Genomic DNA, 16,037 nt, shown 5'->3' on the forward strand with positions numbered 1-16,037 from the left:
GCAACATCAGGATACACTTCCTCTAGGGCACACGGGCCCACAGCAGGCTCTGTATCCGCCGAGATAGTGTGTTCGTTGATTTCACTAGAGTGGTCCGCCGTCAGGCGCATCACCACAAGTGATTGGTCACTGGATTCACTAAAAGAGGGTGGGGGTATATACACCTTACCCTGTGATTCCTCTGTCTCCTCCATTGGTTCGCTTGGCTCCATAGCTGGCTGGACTGGGTTCGGTGGGTCCTGCTCAGGAACCGGATCTAGAATGTTCACGAGGGCACACGGGCCCTCCAAAATGTCTATGAGAGGGGTAGATGGGTTAGCTGTACTGACCGGTTCTGTATTAAAACCGACTGCTTCTTCTCTGGAGGATTTTGCAGGCCGCAGCAGTACAGGCTTCATGAACTGTGCCCCGCAGTCGGTACACTGGGGCCCCCTTGTCAATTCACCGACGGGGCAATCGCAATTGATCAAACAGCCGTGTAGGCATCTTTCCCCATCTACCACTGTCATCGTGAGAGCCAATGGTAATGTAGATAACTTGTCGGCCCAGCCACCAGTCGCATTCCAGTCGTCTAATACACACGGGCATACCACCAGGGGCAAGTCAAACTTTGGGACCCGTAGGACTCTATACATCCGAGGGTGTGTATCCCTGCATTCGGGGCTTGCTTTATGGGGAACAGAAGCTGGTAACTGCTGCTCAATCTGCTCCAAACTCCCCCTGGTGGACTCTAGAGGGGCAGCACACTCTTTCAAGGAGTGATTCTGGCCCTGCACTGTGTCACTTAGTTGGCGGGGGTGGGGCTTAGATTTTCGCGCCAAACCCGGACAGATTGTTGCAATACTTTCCTGTGTTATTTGGTGGCTCTTCTCTGCACTCTCTCTAGTTCCATAATGTCTTTTCTAAGGAGTGGTGCCCAAAATTGTACTCCATATTCAAGGTGTGGTCTTACTAATGCTTTGTAAAGGGGCATAATTATGTTTACTTCCCTTCCATCCATTGCCCGTTTAATGCAAGATAAGATCTTGTTTACCTTTGCAGCTACTGCATGACTTTGGGCACTATTGCTAAGCCTGCTGTCTACAAGTACTCCTAAATCCTTCTCTTCCCCCAATGTATCCCCATTTAATTTGTAAGTTGCTGTGACAGGGTGAATGAACGTCACCAGCCATATACATGGCAAACCTATGTTTAGGCTTGCAGTGCAGCAGTGACGAGGTTAAGTTTCTGTTGAGAAGAGCTGCTTAATTAGTCTGACCCCAGCTGCATAATCAAGGTGTTTTAAAAACCCCAGGCGGTACACACATGCAAGCTAGCTGGTCAGGAGACAGGTTTGAAATACTGAAGAGATTACTGCTATAAGGTACCTGCCGAGCACTCCGGTGCTCGGGTCAGCAATACTTCACAAAGGATCAGTCGGGCGATGACTCCTTCTGATCCTCCAACCGAACTCCAGGCACGCGGACCGCCAGGGCGGTCCCACTCTGGAATAGTCTCTGTGGACCCCAACGTGGGTCCGAACCGCTTCACAGGAACAGCAGCAGCCGCTGTGTCCCTATCTAATCTAAGTGGCACGCGCTATACTATAGGCCGTCACTATAGCACAGCAACCTGTAGTGGCTTTGGGGAAACTCCTAGGGGCCTACAGGGGTTAATGACCTGTCCCACTCCCCTAACTCTCCAAGTCCCCTCCGCCTCACTAATTCCTACCGAGTCCCAGCGCCTACAGCAGCAAGCTGTAGCTCACTGGATGCTGCAGCCAACGTGCTGCGCAACAAGGTGCCTGCCTGTCAGACCTCCCAGCACTGACAGCCGTGACTCTGACAAGGCAGCACTCTAACACTAAGGGCAGCGTCCCTATCTTGGGCCTCCCTCAGCACTTACCCACTAACCTAGTGGGGGGTTGGGGCCTACCTGGGGTGTGGGTACCTATAGGGCCGCAGGAGCTGCACTCGCTCCCCGCACCCTTCCTTCCCTCACAGCTCCCCTGCTCCAACTGACTATCCTGAGTGACAGGGTCCCTTAACCTAGGGCATTCCCTGGCAACACCCACTACATTGGGATAACTAGCTACCTCAAACCCTGGGTGTGCTGGCCTAGTACAAGGAGTCCTTGACTCCTGTACCCTACCTCTTTCCCTGGGCTGCTCCGGTCTGTGACTGCCTAACGTGGCCTCAGTGCGCGAAATGTATCCACTTGCCTGCTGAGGCTCCCTAAGCCCTATTGGCTCCCTGGTGTCACATGGGGCATACAGAGGCTCATGGGATCTGTAGTCCCTGCTCAGAGCCTTCCCTGGTAGGCTAGGGCTTCGCGGGCTTTTTCCTACCTCTCCTGCGCCTGCGCAAGCTGTCTGGGGCTGCCTCAACCTTTCCCTGACTAACCTCACTCGCGCGCGACTGTTCCCTAACTCTGAGGCCTGTACTGCGCCTGTGCGATCACTGCGCATGCGCGAGCCTATCATCAATGGCGGCGCCCTCTTCGCCAGCCGCCGGGACCTTAGAGACGCGACCGCGGCCTTAGCAACGGCCCGATCGCGTCCCCGGCAACCGGCCGCATGCGGGGGAAGCCGTGCTGCTCCCTGCTCCAGCCCCCACCCTTGGAAGCAGCCGTCGGGTCCGTCGGCACCCGCGACCGCGCTGCAACAAGGGAGGGGGGTCTCCAGGAGCCACGGGAGCTCCAGGCTACACAAAGATATATATTAGGGATCATATAAATGTCTGAAACACGTCATAAACTATATTAAAAAAAGTTAAATGTCCCAATATTTCAACAATATTTGCATTTGCTTTTCTTAACGCCCATGAAAATCTCCGTTAATAGCGTTGTGTATTTGTGCACCAACGGTTTAACTTTATAATAAGGGAACTCTGATACTTTTGAACTCTAATGAGCTTTTAATTGCACTAAATCACAAAAGCATATGCTTCATTTATTTAACCCCTTAAGGGCATTTTTACATATCTCACAAAGTTTTGTCCACAGGACAATAAGAAATTACATATATTCAGTGTAGGTACTATACCTGCTAAACAGTCTACCATGGCGGCTTGAATCATGTTTTGTTCAAAAGATGCAACCAAATGACTCCTTTGTTACACAGACTTATTTATTTATAAAATATTTTACCAGGAAGTAATACATTGAGAGTTACCTCTCGTTTTCAAGTATGTCCTGGGCACAGACTTAGGTTCTAAATGTAAACAGATCACTAGTATATTTTAGCCCTATTTGGTAGGAGCGCAGGAATTGTTCTTTTATTTTCCATATTAGTTTGGACATGAAGTTGATTCCTTGATCCATCAAGATCACTTTGAGAAGCCCTACCCCAGAGAAGAACTGTAGTAATTTATTGGCCATATTCGTGGCCACAGCGGTCCTCAAGAGAAAAGCCTCTTGATATCGGGTGGCGTAATCCACCACCACCAGGATAAATCATAGTTACATAGTTACACCATTACATAGTTACATAGTTACATAGTAGATGAGGTTGAAAAAAGACGGACGTCTATCAAGTTCAACCTATGCTAAATTTAGACAAAAGATACTTTATCCTATATTTGAAGTGGCAACCGGATTAATCCCTGGATCAACATCCTTCCCATGTATACTTATTTGGTATATCCCTTTCTAAAAAGATGTCCAACCTTTTTTTTTAACAAATCTATTGTATCTGCCATCACAGTCTCCATGGGTAATGAAGTCCACACTGTAACTGCCCTTACTGTAAAGAACCCTTTCCTTTGTTGCTGGTGAAATCTCCTTTCCTCCAACCTTAAGGGATTAACCTGAGTCCTTTGTACTGTCCTTGGTATAAATAGTTATTTTGAAAACTCCTTGTACTGTTCCCGAATATATTTGTATATAGTTATCATATCCCCTCTTAGGCTGCGCTTATAGTGCCGGGGAGCGCAACAGCGACGCAACATCGCATCAAAACAAATACATTGCCGCCGTCACGTGCGCTTACAGTAAGCGCGACGGGGAAACGGCTTGGTCGCGATCACTGGAAGTCATCTCTATTTGATTTTTCCAGTGACGGTAGCCTGACCGACACGTCGCCGGCACTATAAGCGTAGCCTAAGACGCCTCTTTTCTAATGTAAATAAATCTAATTTAGCTAGCCTCTCCTCATAAGTTAGATTGTCCATTCCTTTTATTAATTTGGTGGCTCTTCTCTGCACTCTCTCTAGTTCCATAATGTCTTTTCTAAGGAGTGGTGCCCAAAATTGTACTCCATATTCAAGGTGTGGTCTTACTAATGCTTTGTAAAGGGGCATAATTATGTTTACTTCCCTTCCAACCATTGCCCATCTAATGCAAGATAAGATCTTGTTTGCCTTTGCAGCTACTGCATGACTTTGGGCACTATTGCTAAGCCTGCTGTCTACAAGTACTCCTAAATCCTTCTCCATCAAGGATTCCCCCAATGTATCCCCATTTAATTTGTAAGTTGCTGTGACAGGGTGAATGAACGTCACCAGCCATATACCTGGCAAACCTATGTTTAGGCTTGCAGTGCAGCAGTGACGAGGTTAAGTTTCTGTTGCGAAGAGCTGCTTAATTAGTCTGACCCCAGCTGCATAATCAAGGTGTTTTAAAAACCCCAGGCGGTACACACATGCAAGCTAGCTGGTCAGGAGACAGGTTTGAAATACTGAAGAGATTACTGCTATAAGGTCTGTTTACAAAGTACATGTTTTATGAACTGTCTGTGCCCTGCATGCTGAAGAGAAGCTGCCTTGTTTGCTATGCTGAAGAGAAGCTATTTTGTTTTCTATGCTGAAGAGAAGCTATTTTGTTTTGTCTGCTGAAGAGTAGCTATTTTGTTTTGTGTGCTGTATGTTTTTAAGGCTCAATAAATAAGCCTTGTCAAGAGACCCCGCGTGTGCAGTTGCATGTACCCTGCAACAGTCGCCTGTTTATTCTTGTTTCCCAAATGCAATACCTTACATTTATCTGTATTAAACCTTATCTGCCATTTACCTGCCCAAGTTTCCAGTCTCTCCAGGTCCTTCTGGAGAGAAATTACATCCTGCTCTGATTCTACTACTTTACACAATTTAGTATCATCTGCAAAGATGGAGACATTGCTCTCGATGCCAACCTCAAGGTCATTAATAAACAAGTTACAAATCAGGGGTCCAAGTACCGATCCCTGAGGTAATCCAATCACGACCTTAGCCCAACCTGAAAAAGTTCCATTTATGACAGCCATCTGTTTTCTATCCTTCAACCAGTTTTTCAATCCAGGTGCATATATTTTTACAGAGTCCAATTTGCTTTATTTTGTACACCAACCTCGTGTGGAACGTATTAAAAGCCTTTGCAAAATCTAAGTAGACAACATCAACTGCATTACCCTGGTCTAAATTCCTACTTACCGCCTCAAAGAAACAAATAAGGTTAGTTTGGCATGATCTATCCTTCATAAAACCTTGCTTACTATTACTAATAATTTTGTTTCCATTAGGTATTCCTGAATAGTATCCCGTATTAAACCTTCAAGTAGTTTTCCCACTATTGAAGTCAGGCTTACAGGTCTGTAATTCCCCGGTTGTGATCTAGCTCCCTTTTTAAATATCTGCTTTACGCCAATCTTGTGGTACTGATCCTGTGGAAATGGAGTCCTTGAATATTAAATGTAATGGTTTGGCTATTATTGAGCTTAACTTCTTGAGAACTCTTGGATGTATGCCATCGGGGCCTGGTGCCTTATTTACTTTAATTTTATCAAGCCGCCTATGAACTTCTTCCTCAGTTAACCAATAGTTCATTAATATGGAGGTTGTGGCTCCCTCCTGCGGAACTATTATTATTCTTCCCTGGTAAACACAGAGGCAAATAATTTGTTTAATAACTCTGCTTTTCCTTATCTCCAATAATCTGCCTGCCCATCTCACACTGAAAGGGTCCTATATTTTCCTTTCTCATTTTTTTGTTTTTAAAGTACTTAAAGAACTTTTTTAGGGTTGACCTTACTTTCTATTGCAATCCTTTTCATTATCCATTTTTGCTAATTTGATTGCCCTTTTGCAATTTTTGTTACATTCCTTATAATTCTGATACGATGTCTCTGTCCCTTCTGACTTCAAGAATCTAAACACCTGCCTCTTCTTGTCCATTTCCTTCCCTTCCTGTTTATTTAGTGTAGCGCCCTTTCCCCACCCCCTGGGAGATAGGGCAGCTATGATGTGTGTGGTGCGTTACCTGTGGCTCACAGGAGGGCTGAACCTCCGCCGCTGGGAGCCTGGGGTGTACCTGATTCGTCTGGTGACAGCGCCTCCACCTGCAAGGGATCCCAGAAGGGTGGGATAAGCCCACACTCAAGTATATACTAACAACCTTTACTGAACACAATAATATCGGAACCCTGTACCACACAGTAATATAGGCCCCAACCTGATACCACCAGTGAGTTTCCCCCAAAGTACATTGGGTGCCAGGCACCAATACCATGATGTCCCTTTTCCCAATGTCAAGGCCCACCCAAAGTGTAGGAGATAGCGCTATGCCGTGAAGTTAGTTGGGTACCTGCCCGGGAGCTCCAGCACCCGGGTGATGCAGATTAACACAGAGGATCCGTCTGATTCGACGTGGTCATCTACGATGGCGTCCGCCTCCGCGTGGGGTGAATTTCGGCATGGATAATATCACCTTGCAGTCTCTCACAGAGAGGAAGTCTGGTCCCAGAACACAGGCCGCAATCACTGTGTAATTGGGGAAGCGTCCCTATCTAAGGCGCCTTCCCTGAAGCAACCTCAAACTATGGTGAGTCGGGGCCTAGCTGGGGCCTTAAAGGGGTCTCTGGCCTAGTGCAGGGGCCTACTGACTCCCTGCACCAACACCCTTACCCTGTGGTGTCCCAGTTCCGACTGGCTAGCGTGGTGCAAGTGCGCCAAATTTATCTTCTTCTGTTAGGGGAAGGCTGCAGCCCTATTGGCTGTTGTAGCTCACATGTTCAGCTGCCCCTGTGCATCATGGGGCTTGTAGTTCCCTTGTGGACCTTTCTGTGTAATGGCCACCGCTATACTGTAGCACTGTGCATGCGCACCTCTGTAATGGCCGCCGCACTTGCTTCTGCGCATGCGCGATCTCGCACTGCGCATGCACAAGCTTAACAACATGACGGTGCCCTGCTAAGGCAGCCGCCAGCAACTCGGTCACCTCTCCATAAACCCTCCTTGCTCTGGCAGCCCACCAACCGTGCCGCCATCTCCCCGACCACAGCGACAGTCAGCGGAGCCTACGGGGAGCCCAGAGGGGGACCTGGGCTATATTAGCCACATTGGTTTTGACTTATTTCTTTTATACTTATTACCCAAGGGTATACACTGATAAGTGTGCTTTTCTGACAATGTTTTAAAGACTGCCCATTTATCTTCTACATTTTTCCCTGCAAAAACATCATCACAATGTATTACTTGTAGATTAGACCTCAGTTTATTAAAATCTGTCTTTCTAAAGTTTAAGGTCTTTGTTGAACCCAAGTAATCTGTTTTTTGATCTTTTATTTCAAATGAGACCATGTTATGATCACTGTTACCCAAATTTTCCTGGACTTCAATATTTGGGTATTACTTCTACATTGTTTAATATGACCAAATCCAGTATTGTCCTCTCCTTGTTGGTTCCTCAATAATTTGGGTCATATAATTTTCTTTAAGCACCCCCAGAAACCTGTTTCCTTTTGTTGTAATGCTAATCTCATTGCCCCAGTCTATGTCTGGATAATTAAAATCACCCATTATGCAAACATGACCCAGTTTTGATGCCTTCTCCAATTGCAAAAGTATTTTAGCTTCCTCAATCTCACAGATATTTGGTGGTTTATAGCATATCCCTACAAACATTTTCTTTATACTTTTACCTCCACTCCTTTCTATCCACAAGGTCTCTACATTTTCATCATTCCCTTCATAGACATCATCCCTTATAATAGGTTTTAGATCCGGTTTAACATATAGACATACTCCACCTTCTCTTCTATTTGCTCGATCCTTCCGAAAAAGGGAATAACCCTCTAAATTAACTGTCCAGTCATGAGTTTCATCCCACCATGTTTCAGTAATGCCTATGATATCATACTGCTCCCTTGTAGCTATTAATTCAAGCTCCCCCATTTTATCTGTCAGGCTTCTTGCAGTAGCAAGCATGTACTGTATTTAATTTTTTTTCAGTCTGTACTATTATTTTATCTGCTCCTTCCTTTCTGCACCAATTTGGTTTAGTCTTTAGACGTTTTTTAGTATAATCTGTATTTATTATGGGTGTCTCGCTGCTTCCCCCATTCTACCTCTTGTTTCCTCATCTATTCTATCTAGTTCGTTATCTGTTTCATTCCCCTCCCCTCTCCTTCCTAGTTTAAAATCTCCTCCAACCTTTTTAACATTCTCCCCCCAAGCACAGAAGATCCCTCCTCATTGAGGTGCAATCCGTCCCTAGCATAAAGATGGCACTTCTCAGAAAAGGAGTCCCAGTGCTCTAAAAACCCAAACCCCTCCTCCCTACACCACTGTCTAAGACATGCATTAACCTTCCTAATCTCTGACTGTCTCCCTGCGGTAGCGTATGTCACTGATAGTATTTCAGAAAATACTACCTTGGAGGTCCTTTCTTTTTTTTTTTCAACTTATATTTTTTATTGTTTTGTTCAGTACATAATATGCATACAGTAAAAAGGCTTATAAGAACAAACAGTATCAGCTTACTGCATGTGACATTCAACTTTGTAATTGGGTAGAGGGTTTTGGACATACGGGGTAGACGGACAGACAGACAGGGGGGGGGACTCCGGCCAGAAGTCGGAGGGGAGAGACAGACAAAAAGAGGGGGAGAAGAAGAGAAAGAGGGAGGGGGGGGGGAGTTCGGAGGGTCTCCTTCCGTGATTCCGCCTCTGTCTCTCTCATGCTGGTTCTCTGCGTCTGAGGACTTTGTGCATACCCCGTAGGACCTCTAACTTTTGACTAGTTTGTCTCTCTCATTTTCTTTTAGGTCCCACTTGGGGCCGGCGGGATTTTGGAGTGTGGGGGGGGGGGGGGGAGGGGGCGCTGCGTGCGTCTAAGTGTGGTACGGGTTCTACCGTTGAGCACTTCCTCACGGGAGAACGCATTTGTCTCTATCACAGCCAAATTGAGGTCCTCTCCACTCCCTAGATTTCTTTCTGGGTTAACCATGGTGCCCAGACTTTTTCAAAATTTTCGCCAGTGTCATTTACCAAGCTTGTCAGCATTTCCATCTGGCATACCGTCCAAATTCTATGTCTAATATTTGCGATTGAGCGAATTATGTTCTGTTTCCAGCGTGCTGCAGTCTCCCCCCTCATCGCCATAGCAAAGTGAGCTATTAACTTATTTTCTCCTTTAGTGAACCCGACTGCTGGTCTGTTCAGGAGGAACAGCCATGGATCTAATGGGACGGGTTTACCTGTGATAATGTTCAACCAGTCTTTAATTGAGTCCCAGACTGGGACGATTTTGGGGCACTACCACAGCATGTGCAACAAGTCTGCCTGCTGTCCACATTGTCGTGGACACAATGGGGAGTAACTGGGCAGAAATTTAGCTAATTTTGTGGGAGTGTGATACCAGCGCATCATTACCTTATATGCGTTCTCCCTTAAGGTCGTGCACATTGAACTTTTGGAGGTTGCCGTCACTATCTTTGTCCAGTCCTCTACCTCCAACTCCTCTCCTAGGTCTGTTTCCCATTGGGTCATATATCTGGTTTTGTCCTTTACTGTCGTGCTAGAACCGGTCACTTCTTTATACATCTGCGATGTGAGTCTCACCGTGGATGTCCCTGATCGACAGAGCTTTTCGAAATTTGTCATAGGGGATTTTGGCTGAACTTTTTGATAGAACGCCCTGATCTGGAGGTACCTAAAGAGCTCGGCATTGGGGATATGGAAGTCTGATTTGACTATTTCGAAGATTTTTATTCCTTGTCTTCCCTCCAGATCAATCAATCGCTTTATGTTATTTTGTTTCCAGATAGAGAATTCTATGCTGGACTGGCCCGGAGCAAAGAGGGGGATATTCCAAATTGGTGTCATGCCCGATGCCCTGCTGGTCAGGCCATATTTGAGCCTTGTGCTTTCCCAGATTAATAGCGAGTTGGTCATTGAGGATAGCGGCAGTTTGGTGCTATTGCGCACCTTCTTAGGGTACCAAATCAGGTGCTCTAGTTCCAATGGGGAGCATGCCTCTCGTTCCAACGCGACCCACCTTTTAGAGTCGGGGTTAGTGTGCCATTGCACAATTTGACATAATTGGGCCGCTCGATAGTATGACAACAAACAAGGTACCGCTAGCCCTCCCGCCCCCGTTTGTGTGCGCATTATCTGTTTGCTCACTCTCGCCTTTTTGCCTCCCCAGATAAACTTATCTATCTCAGTTTGGAGGGAGAGAGTTTCCTTCAAACTTAACGGCACTGGGAGTGTTTGAAAGAGATAGAAGAGGCGAGGGAGCAAGTTCATTTTTACGCAGTGGATTTTGCCAATCCATGAGATTTTATTTTTGGCCCACCTATGGAGATCCTCTCTCAGGGTCCGTATCAGCCGCGGGTAGTTAGCTTGGCCAATTGTATTATATGTCCGCGTGATATTGACCCCCAAATATTTAATTTGCTGTTTTTACAGCGGAAATTGAAGTTAAGGGCAATTAGTTTTTCTACGTGTTTAGGGAGGTTTATGTTAATAGCCTCCGATTTGCTCTGATTGATTTTGAACCCGGAGACCCTATTGAAACGTCCCAGCAGATCGAGCAGGTTTAGCAAGGAGGTGAGGGGCCTGGATATTGTCAGGAATACATCATCCGCATAGAGTGCCACCTTATGCGTCTGGTTTCCGATGGCAATACCTGAGATGTCTTTACTATCCCGTATCTGAGCCGCCAGCGGCTCCATACACAATGCAAAGAGGAGGGGGGAGAGCGGGCATCCCTGTCGCGTACCACTCTTAATTTGGAAGGGTTCCGAAGCGAATCCCTGGTGGGTAACCCTAGCCGACGGGGTCGAATATAGCGCAAATATAGCTTTTGTTAATTTGTCCCCCATTCCGAACGCTCCAAGCGTGGCTTCCAAGTATGGCCAGTCTATCCTGTCAAACGCTTTTTCCGCATCCAGACTGAGCGCCATAACTGGTATGTCTTTATGATTGGCTATTTCTATCAGATCAATAATCCGTCGGGTATTATCTGAAGCTTGCCGACCCTGGATAAACCCGACTTGATCTGGGTGCACCAGTCTGGGTAGGATAAGACTCAATCTATTGGCCAACAATTTAGAGTAAATTTTGATGTCCGAATTAATTAGGGATATAGGTCTATAGCTTTTACAGTCCTGTGGGTCTTTCCCTGTTTTGTGTATTACTGAGATGGACGCTTGGAGCATTTGGCTAGGGAACTGGGAGCCGTTCAGCACTTGGTTGAACATACGGAGTAGATAAGGGGCTAGTTGTTTTCTAAATTTTTTGTAGTAAAGGTTCGAGTACCCGTCGGGGCCCGGGGCTTTAGAGGGTTTCAGGTTTTTCATAACCTCCGATATTTCCTCCATTGTAAAATCTCTACCCATCACCTCTCTGTCCACCCCGCTCAAGCAGGGTATATTTGAGCTATCCAGAAAATTCACCAGGGCCTCCTTGTTCGCTGGAGATCTAGCTACTTTGTCTCCGTCGTATAGTTTTGCGTAGAAGTCTTTGAATTCCCTTACAATTTGTTTGGGGTTCGCGGTAATTTCCCCTGATTCTCGCCGTAACGCTTGAATATTATAATTGCGTGTTTTGGAATTAATCATATTGGCTAGTAAGGTATCTGGTTTGTTTGCCTTCTCGAAGAATCTTCTCTTTGACCAACTTAACGCTTTCTCAGCCTGGGAAGTGAGCAGAAGGTTTAGTTTAATCTGGGTGTCCTTTATTTGTTGCAGGGTCGCTGCATTGGGTAACCTTCTATGTTGTTCCCATTGCTGCTTTAGCTCTGCTTGCGCCTTAATAATTTTTGCGTTGCGCTCTTTTTTCTTGCGGGCTCCCATGCTAATCAAAACCCCCCTCAGTGTTGCTTTATGTGCCTCCCAGAGGGTTATATGTGAGTCAACGCTATCTTTATTCTCCCTGAAGAAGTTTTTAATCTCCTCTTTGATCTTTCTCTCAAGGTCTGGGATCTTTAGAAGGGAGTCATTTAGTTTCCAGTTTGCTCTTGGCCTTTCCAGCCCTATCTGCGTGCACCTTAGCTCGATCGGTGCGTGGTCTGACCATGAAATATCATGGATCTCCGTATGGGTGACCGCGGAGACCAGTCTACTAGACACAAAGAAGTAATCGATTCTGCTAAATGAGTCGTGTGGGTGTGAGTAGAAGGTGTAAAGTTTTTCTAGTGGGTGGGTTTCTCGCCATGCGTCCACTAGCTGGAGGTCTTTTAATTCTTGCTCTAGCGCGGAAGATCTGGGATTGGCTTTGTGTTTGTGAGGCCCTGAGCGATCCAGAGTTATGTTCATAGCCACGTTGAAGTCCCCCCCTAGGATTAAGGCTCCTTCACTGAATTTTTTTATGACGCCGAATGTCTTCTTAAAGAATTCTGCCTCATGGGTATTAGGGGCATACAGCGTGGCTATTGTTATGGGTACTGCATTTATGGATCCTACGAGCATCAGAAACCTGCCCTCTCGGTCCTTCTTTACTTTATTTACTATTAGGCCTACCCTATTATGAACTAGGATTGCTACACCCTGCTTCTTTTCTAGGGCGGAGGATAGGAATACTTGGTTATATTGTTTATCGAAGTATTTGGGAGCGCTAGTGGTACTGAAATGCGTTTCCTGGAGAAGGATGAAATCTGCTCCCTTTTTTTTGTAATCAGTAAGAGCTATCCTTCGTTTGCATGGGGAGTTTAGTCCCTTAGTGTTGTGGGATATAAATGTTAGAGGCATGTTGGTGCGGGGTACTGACCTTGTATTCTTAGTGTTGCTCTTGGGTGTATCGAACCGCTACGGTGCTGCTTCTGTACCTCTGCAGTACTCAGCTCTGTGCGGGGCGTCGGCGGTGGACCACTTGTGAAGGAGACAGTGTGGGGGAGGGTAGACACAATAGGTACGTGGGATACATGAGGGAAGAAAAAGAACACATTTAAAACACATATCAACTTGGGAGAGTGGTCAGCGGCATAGTATCACTTTCTCTCCCTTGCCTGTGGGTCGGTGGGTCTCTGGAGCCCGCCCTCCATCTCCTTCTTTCTCCAGAGGGCCGTGTCACCCCACCTCTTCCCCAGGGCTTCCTCAGGTTCTAGGGCAGCTGCCCCAGCCCGAGGGTAGACACACACGGCGACTATAGGACCGCCGTCCCAGCCGTCTAAATATCAACTTTATTAGTCCTAACTTGGATCTCGTTAAAGTTCGCATGTGAGATAGTCTGCGTAAAACCTCTAATGTGAGAACAAACCCAAAACTGACCATGTAATCATAACTTTCCCCAACTTGACCCCTTTTCCTCTATATTTGTGACGCCCCTCATATTGCCTGCTGAGCTTAAGCTATCTGCTACATCCTGTAGGTATAATCCCTTCCCTTTTAGTTCAAAGCTTTAATTTAGTTCAAATTAGCTGCTCTTAGCTTAATTGCCCCCCAGAGGTATCTGTCCGTCTGGACCTATCTCTGAACCTCCCCATCTGCCCTCTCGTGCCTATGTTGTCGCTCCCTTTGCAGGTTTCTACATTGGCATCTCCACTTCCTAACTTACAGGTATTCCGTTGTTGTCTGTTGTTTCTGTGTGCCCTCCAACTTTTACCTCCCTCCCCCCCTGCTCCCTCCCCCCTCCTCCTCCTCCCCTCAGCAGGCTCCTTCCACTTTCTGCTGCCCTCCGCTCTAACTCCCTGCTTTACCTTGCGGGGCCCTGTATCTTAATTCCCCTGCGCCGCTCTGTTAGTGTGTGTTGTGCTACTGTTGTCCACAATCTCCCTTCGGTGCCTTGTGATGCTGTATTGCTGGGCCGCTTCCGGGATCTTGTTCTTGCTCCCGCCTCTTCCGGTTTGGTACGACCGCCGCCATCTTGGATGTGGCGCCTCGATCGCGTACCTCTCGCGTGAGGCGCTGCCTCCTTCCTGCTGACGTCATCTGCTGCCGCCCCTTCTCAGTTGGGCTCCGGAGCTGGTCCAAGATGGCCGCTATTCCTCTTCTGCTGCCGTCGGGGATACAGGCAAGTGGTGCAGTGATGCTGTGGGAGATCAGGACCTTGTCTCTGCTGGGTTGCGATGCGAATGCCGTGGGGGGGGGGGTGCGCAGCCATGAGAGGGCTCCTGGTGGGGTTTTCGTGGGCATCTTTGGCTAACTAAGAGGTAGGGTCAACTGTAACTGTGGAGGAACATTAATTCTTTATTTGGCCATTTACCGTGGGCTGCGGGCTTGGTTGTTTTTGTTGGTTCTTCCTGCCTCCCGCCATGTTGGATCTGGGGCTGCTCTGTTTCCCGCCACTTCCTCCGTGATTTTATCTTGCAAGCCCAGTTTTGTAAGAAAGGCTCCTCCATCCTCAGCTTTCTTTATTGTGGTGGATGCCCCATTTCTGGACACCAGGAGCCCGAAAGGGAAGATCCAGCGGTATTTAACCCCTTCGTCCCTGAGGATCCTAGTGATTGGGGTAAGTTGCTTTCTTTTCAGCAACGTGGTGGGGGAAATGTCCTGGAAAACTTGGATCTTGTGTGACTCAAAGGACGGGTTATTACGGGTCAGTTGGGCAAACAGTTCTTTTATTCTGAAGAAATGGAAGCGGGCGATGATATCCCGCGGGGGGTCTCCCGGTTGTGGCCTGGATCTCAGGGCCCTGTGGCAGCGATACAGGTGCAGCTCCTGGGACGTTTTGTCCGGCATCAGCTGGGTCAGCCACCGGGCCATGAAATCTTCTGGGTCGGTCTCCTCTTCTGGGACCCCCCGTATCCTCATATTATTTCTTCTCTCCCGATTTTCGGAGTACTCCTGCTTATCTAGAATGTCCTGTATAGTGTCCTTTACTTGGGCCAATTGTTTATCTGTTCTATGGAGTGCTTTCACGGTAGTGTCCAGTTTCCTTTCCAAGGAGTCAGTTCTGGACCCTATACTGCTTATGTCTGCTCTTAGGGACGCCACCTCGGCTTGCAGGCATCTCTTAATGTCCGCGCAGAATTCCTGCATGTCGCGTCTCCGCATAATTCTGTTGCCGTTATCATTCTCCCCCTCTCCCTCCGAGTCGGAGCCGCTTAGCGGGAGGCCCCCTTGGCTGCGGGCGCGTGGCTGATCCCCCTTGCTATAATAGTCCGTCATCACTGTGGAGGGGCGCTTTGATCTTGTTCCCTTTGACATCTTGGGGGTATCAGCGGGCTATGTGGGCAATTTTCTTTAGATTTGGTGAGGTTTTAGCGCATTTATTGATTTTTTAGTGCCGGCTGGGAGCGGAGCTGAAGGTTCAAGCAGCCATTCAGTCCGCTGTCGCGCATGCGCATCTTGGAGGTCCTTTCTAAGCTTTTGGCCTATATCCCTGTAATCATGTTTTAGGACTCTCCATCTTTCTCTAACTTTGTCATTGGTGCCAACATGTACCAAGACCGTCGGGTCAATCCTAGCACCTCCCAACAATCTGTCTACCCGATCCACAATGTGCCGAACCCGAGCACCCAGGAGATAACAAACTGTTCGGTTCATGCGGTCATGATAACCGATTGCCCTATCTACCTTTCTAATAATGGATTCCCCTACCACCACAATCTTTCTTGGTATCTGAGCATCCTGAGTCCCCCCTGTGCTGGAGGAACTATTCCCCTGGCTGCTAGAGGAATCAGCCCCCCCCCAGCCTTGCCATTTCTGCCCTGCCACTCCCAATATCTTCACTCAATATGGCAAATTTATTGGGATGGGTCAGCTTAGAACTGGCCTGCCTCTTCCTATTGCCCCTTGTTCCCCTTCTAACTGTTACCCAGCTACCTACCTGCTCCTCACTAACAGCGCCACAATCTGCACCACTAGTCGAAGCAAGGGCCTGCTCAGTGAGCACTAAACCCCTTTCAAGATTGTCAATGTCCCTCAAT

This window comes from Ascaphus truei, chromosome 3 (genome assembly GCF_040206685.1).
Source record: "Ascaphus truei isolate aAscTru1 chromosome 3, aAscTru1.hap1, whole genome shotgun sequence".
Lineage (NCBI taxonomy): Eukaryota > Metazoa > Chordata > Amphibia > Anura > Ascaphidae > Ascaphus > Ascaphus truei.